This window comes from Phacochoerus africanus, chromosome 15 (assembly GCF_016906955.1).
Source record: "Phacochoerus africanus isolate WHEZ1 chromosome 15, ROS_Pafr_v1, whole genome shotgun sequence".
NCBI lineage: Eukaryota > Metazoa > Chordata > Mammalia > Artiodactyla > Suidae > Phacochoerus > Phacochoerus africanus.
In genome coordinates, this window is record NC_062558.1 from 138,254,728 (window position 1) to 138,261,374 (window position 6,647).

The following is a 6,647-nucleotide window of genomic DNA, read 5'->3' on the forward strand; positions in this document are numbered from 1 at the left end:
AGATAATTCCAAATTTACGCAGCCATGAAGACTGGAAAACAACTGAACATCAACCCAACTTAGATTTTTTTTTTCCAGGAATTCAAAAACGGTGCTCTATCTATACATGTCTATATCATAGTACCAAATGAACAGGAAACTGTAATTTACAGTCGATTCAGAAAAGCATTGATGAAAACCATTGCTCAGGTTGAGTAAACATAAATTAACGAACAAGAAACAGAAGAAACATTTCTTAACCCAATGAAAGAGATCATCCCACAGAGCAAGCATCCTCCTGGCAGTTCACCATTAAACACATCCTTTCTAGCCAGTTACAAGGGAAGGGGGCCCAGATCTGGAACACCGTGCCTTAGCCCATGAAGGATGAATAAAACAGAAGATTTAAACGTAAGGAATACCCAAAGGCTATTCTTTACAGACAGTATTATTACATGAAATATTTTCACAATAAATATTTATTGAAGTATTTTAACAAGAACGATTTTAAGAATATTTTAAGGATGAAAATCAGGGCTGACAAGTAGACCTGTGAGATGGCATGCTAGTACTTTCTCAGTAGGCATTTGAATTGGTAGCACTTCTTCTTTTTCTATGTGTTAATGGGAAGTAGCAGAGAGTACGATATTAACACCTTAAAACTTGGGTGCTGCTGTCCCTGCTCATGGGTAGGCCCTTAGCCAACACTTGTTAAATGAATAAACGAAGCAGGTACAAACCAGTCGCATTGTTGAAAATTTTCTCCCAGTGGGTGACTGATCTTTTCGAGTGTCGATGACAGTTAATCGTTTTAAGGTCAGGCCCCTGGAGAGCGGAGGAGGTGGGTTCCGGTCTAGGAGTGTGCAGGGCAAAGCCCATGCCCTCGTCTATAATGTTTGATGAGATATAAGGATGTGGGGTTCCTTCCTTATTCCTAAGGTCTAAGGTAGGCAGGTAGGTAAAAGGCAGACAGGGAGGCAGGGATCAGGCAGAACTGGGAGGTTTTTAACATGCTCAGCTAAGGCGTATGGACTTTAACACCTTTTCCAGGTGAAGGAGGGATGGGGAGCCTTACAGCCTTCCGAAGATTGGGAAGAAAACTAGTCCCGAATTCCGGAGGACGCCGACTTCCCTGAGAGTCTCCTTGGCAAACCACGAGTCACAAGACTCGCCGTGGGCCACCTTGTAGGACGTGCTGGCCCTGGGTTTCTGCCCCTCGATCTGAGTCTCCCCCAAGAATATGGTGGAAGACTTTCTTTCTTTTTTCTTTTTTCGGTCTTCTTAGGGTCACACCCACACCACATGAAGGTTCCCAAGGTAGGGGTCGAATCAGAGCTGTAGCCGCCAGCCTACACCACAGCCACAGCAACATCAGATCCGGGCTGTGTCTGTGACCCACACCACAGCTCATGGCAATGCCGGATCCTTAACCCACTGATCGAGGCCAGGGATCGAACCTGTGTCCTCATGGATACTAGTCAGATTCATTTCCGCTGAGCCACCACAGGAACTCGGGGAAGACTTTCCGTAACGGTTATCTATACTTTTTTTTAAAAAGTGAAAGTGAGTGGGTATTTGTACATTACATGCCATTCATTATTCCAAATGTAATTTTAATCAGTTCGACATGAAAGCATCTTAATATTCTCAATAATGGCGCTGGTAACTTTAAATATTAAAATCCACATTAGGAATTCCCCTGCCTATGTGAAAACGGCGGTGTTTGCATTATGGATTGTGGAGTTTGACCCAGTCTGTGCTTTTTGAGCTCAATTTTAGATGATCCTTGTGCTGGTTCCCAAGCCCACAGCAAATGCCAGGGAGATTAGGGGTAAACAAGACCCTAACACATCAAAATTAAATGTTCCTAATTATCAACTTTAAACAAATCCTCATTATGCAGCAGGGGTAATTCCACACCACGTGTTTGCGACACTCAGAGAAGGCTTTTAGGACACACAGCATTACCATAATTTTTTCGACTGGGGTTCTCATAGGACATCAGATAAAGTCCCTACCGTTGATTTTAATTGCATTGGCTGCATTCTTAATTAAAAACTGTACAAATGGATTTTATGCCATGCCAAAAGAAATCCAAGTTCATTAGTTATAAAATCTTTTAAAAATTGATGCAACTATGTGAATTCCTTAAAAGTTTGAACTCAAAGTCCTCATTTTATGTTGAGTTGCTTTTAATCTAGAGAATAATGAAGTCAACATAAATTAAGGGGTTTTCTCCTTTTTTGTTTTTGGGGGAGTTAGTTTCTGTCTTTCTGGTTTTACATTTTTCCTTGTAGAATGAGATTCATTTTAAATTCAAATTCTTTAGAGATTTGTAGAGGGAAAATCCTTATTGACCTTTTCTCCCTGGGTTTCACAAATGAAAGCTCATAAACCCTTTAATAATTTTCCTTATTAAGGCACAATTACATCATCTTCAATGACAATAGAAATCAAACTTGCCAACCTATAGAATTAAGAAGAGCTTCCTCTGAATGCGCATCAGTTACTTATGGCTGTAAATTCATAAATTTCTAATTTAAATAATTTTATTCTAAAATATTATCAAAGACACTCTTGTGTCTTTTTAAAAAAAAAAAAAAAAAAGCTTTAAACAGCTGAGCTCAGGCAGAGAAACTGAATAACAATTTTCTCTCATTTCAATTGTGTTTTGCTAAGCAGGGTGCATGGTCCACAATGGGAATTCAATAAAGACGTATATTTGGTGAAGGTGTGGGTGCTGGTCTCACCGAACAGGAGGAAGCTTATCTCTTATAGACAGAAGAAATTTGGGCAGTTGGGTGTATGGAATTTAGTTATGACTAAATCACAGCCCAGCGTTTCTCGTAAATAAAAAATGTCTCTACAACTTTTGTTACAGCAAGAAAAAAAAAAGTGCAGCTATAATAGAGCTGTGCTGTCCCAGACACCAGCCACTGGTCCCAGGTGGCTATTTAAGTTTGAGTATAAATTAACTCAATGTAAATAAAATGTATTTATTTATTTTAGAGCCACACCTGCAGCATATAGAAGTTCCCAGGCTAGAGGTCCAATCAGAGCCGTAGCTGCCGGTCTACACCACAGCCACAGCCACAGCAACACCAGATCGTCGGAGCTGTATCTGGGACCTACCCCACAGCTCAAGGCAATGCCGGATCCTTAACCAGGGATTGATCCCACCTGCATCCTCATGGATACCATTCAGGTTCATAACCCAACTGACCCACAGCAGGAACTCCCTCAATGTAAATAAAATTTCAAATTTGATCACACGGTCATACTGGGCACATTTCTAATAAGCAAGAGCCAGACCATGAGGGCAGGAGGTGCTGTGGGGCAGTGCTGACATGAGGCGTTCTCACACATACACAGATATGTGGGTCTCTCATTCTTATCTGCCCTGGATCCCGGCTGATGCCATTCGCACTTCGCTCCCCACAAAACCTCAAAACTTAACAATCTTTCAGCTGCATCAAGTGTGCCTTCCCCATGAAGCAACCTCTGGTCTCTCCCTTTCCTGTGGCCCGTAGCCCTTCACCTGAGCCTGTTCCTGCCCCGATATCGAATGCTTGAAACCAGGCTCTTCCTCTACCTCCCTAGCCACCCTAGGGCACTTAACGAAGGCAGTGTTCATTAAACCTTTCCTGTGCCAGGGTCATGACCCTCGCCGACCCTTATTCAAGCTGATGTCTTCCCAGCACCCGAGTGTGGCAGACGCATCAAGACATCAGGATTCTGTAGCCATGAGTCACGCGTGACAGTGTGGTGAAAGTGCCTGGCAGCCCCGCTCGGGTTCTCAGAGAAGACTAGCTGCTCCGACCAGCCCGTGCTTTCCTTTCCAGAAGTTTCCAAAGGGAAGCTCATGCCACCCAAATTTGACTCCTAATGACCTAACCAAGGATGAGTTCCATTACTCTGCCAAGGAGATTTAGAAGGAAAAATGAAAGCCCTGGTCGGAGCCTGAAAACCAGAATGTAACTCTCAGCCCAGTGGGTAACCGGTGTAACCTCTGCAGGCATTCCTTTCCTGTACTTCTAGAATCTCAGCAAGATGGCATGTGTCTCAGGCAGGCATTGCCGCAGAACAAATCACCCCAGTGCTCTTCATCAAACAGTGATTTTTATGCCTCGGGAGCCTGCGGTTCAAGGAGGGACTCGGCTGGTCTGGGTGGACTGGGCTCACCTAGATATCAGCAGGCAGCCGGCAGGCGGCTCAGACGGCCTTGGCTGGGATGAGCAGCTCGGCCGCACAGGCCTCTCACCTGCCGGGGTGTGTTTGCAGAGCGAGATGAGAGACAAGAGAAGGAGCAGAGGCGAGAGAGGCCTCCAGGCGCGACCTCGGCTGCCGTCTTCAGAGGACCGAGGGTTCCAAGGTAGCCCACGAAGAGGTGGGCAAAAGCTCCTCCTCGATGGGAAGAGCTGTTCAGTCACACTGCACACGGCGCGGAGCCGGAGAGGAGGAGAGAGCCTGCTTATTTCTTTCGACAGAGCAGCTTCATTGCCGTATAATTCACGTACCATACCATCCACCCATTTTCAAGGGTACAACCCAATGGGTTTTGGTGTATTTCCAGAGTCGGGCAATCCTCACCACCATGGGATTTAGAATCTTTTCTTCACCCTAAAAAGAAATCTCTTACTCAGTCAAAATCCCTCCCTGTTTCCCTCCAGCTCCCACCTCCCCCCCTACCCCAGGCAACACACATCTACCTTCGGTCTCTGTAGGAATGAGGATTGTGGCTATTTTTGTAAGCCGTCTACACACACCACCCTCTGCTAAGGGAGGACATAAAAGGCGCTCTTTCATGAGCAGCAGTCGAATTCGATAATTGATGCAATTCCCGTTTCCAATACACCCTGGGAGGCAGACTAATGGCCACGGAGGCCAGAGCCTGGGTTCCGTTGTCAGATGTCCTTGATGTGCAGTGACCTTCCGTCGTCTACCAGAACCTCAGTGGAGGAGACGCCCAGGCCGGGAGATTTTCTAGGCGGAGGCTGTTGGCCTCCATCAGGGAGGTTCTGGCTTGAAATCTCATGTAAAAGCTGCGGTCACGTCTAGGTTAAGAAAAGTTCAATCGTGTGCTTCTCCCATTCCTTCTTTCCCTCTGCTCTTCTCCATCTGCGAATGGAGCTACGAGTGTTGAAATGTTGCAAGCAAAAAAAAAAAAAAGTTACTCTCGTGGTATTTCTGATCCATGCAGAGGCAGAAAGTGCCAAGGGATCTCATGGGAGAACCCCTTCTCAATGATTTTCGGTTGAATTTTTACAGGCCCATGAGGTTAGGCGAGTTAAACAAACTTTGGATAAATGCCGCTGGCTTTTTATTCGTTTGTGAACTAACCCTTCAATTCTTCTGAGGTTCAGCAATCTGGACGTCCTACACAGCCTGAACACAAAATGTTGCAATAGGATTAGAATACTCCGTGTTCAAACCCGGAACAAGATGGAAAATAAAGGTCTGGCATTTAACGTAATAGAAGTATTGAAAGACTTCTTCCTACATGTTGTTTCCATGGAAATTCATTTGGGTCGAGTTCAGTAAATCCGCAAATTAGCGGGGGCGGGCCCCTGACAAGGCTGCAGCGTTTCAGCATATCCCAAACTTTCTGCCCAGTTGGCTGGGTCTGCTGCGGATTTCCACCGTCTCACCATAAAGACCAGCCAGGAGAAAACTAAATTTGATCCTCTGAGCTAAGGAAACAGTCGAAGTTTTGCACTCTCGTGGATCCTACAGAGCTGCTGGAAAGAAATGTGTCCTTATGAATAATGTCCAGATCATCTTCCCCACCGAAGCCGGCCCCCAGTGCCACCCCCCCTTGCTTCCTTTCTGCTTCCAGAGGAGGACAGCTGGAGCCAGACAAACTCAGAGACATTACATCAGGGAGAGGGAGGGAGGGGGAGGGGGGAGGGGGCTGACAAAGCCCCAAGCCAGCACGTTGCATTTGCAACGGCCCCCCTCCCCTCCGCAGAACTATCCAGGAGTTGGAGGAGAGAAGCAAAGAGAGGGGAAAGAAAAGTCGAGATGAAGGCTCCGTACCTTTAAGTGCTTTATTTGCTTAAAAAGAGAAAAGCGCCAGGAACACAGCAAAGCATGCTGAAGGGAAAAGCCAGCCTCCCTGCCAAACCAGCCTTTTCTCTGTAAAGCTTTTGTTTCTTCAAAGATGCCACAAAGCCTGAAAGGGAAGGAAATGAGGACTGGAATGTCATTCTTTTCAGATCTTTCTTTTGCTGTTGACTTTGATCGAGGCCTCCGCAGCCTGCCTACCTTGGCTGCGCTTTCGCGCCCCACCCGTCGCGGTGCCATGAGTGAAGTTTATCAGCCGGCAACGGGCTTGTCGCGAGCCACCCCGGGAACAGCAGACACAGGCTCCATGTGTATGGATCCTTTACACCTTGAAAGGCGACATCTTGTCCTGGCCTTCCCCATTTCAAAGACTACGGGAGACTATTCCACAGACTCTTGGAACCCAGAGTCCTTGAGGGCCCCCGGGCGGGGGGGGGGGGTAACTGTCAAAAGCCATGTGCCAGGAAAAAAAAAATGCAATGCAAAAAAAGCTCTTGATTTGTCCTAGAATCCTAAGCTTTACCCAGAAACTTCAGACCCCTTCTAAATATATCTTGGCTACTTCCCCAGGAAGAGGAGCAAGAGGAGAAGGTGGCTGCTTAAGG

General features: G+C 46.1%; 1 long non-coding RNA gene across 1 annotated transcript; it reads right to left on the reverse strand.

Moving 5' to 3' along the window:
- Positions 1–3,209: 3,209 nt before the first annotated feature.
- LOC125116126 (uncharacterized) lies at positions 3,210–6,424 on the reverse strand. The gene is made up of 3 exons (XR_007132253.1): positions 6,016–6,424; positions 4,689–5,714; positions 3,210–4,599 (listed from the first exon to the last, which is right to left on the reverse strand). It is a non-coding gene; the product is annotated as an uncharacterized LOC125116126 (long non-coding RNA).
- Between the last annotated feature and the right edge of the window lie 223 nt (positions 6,425–6,647).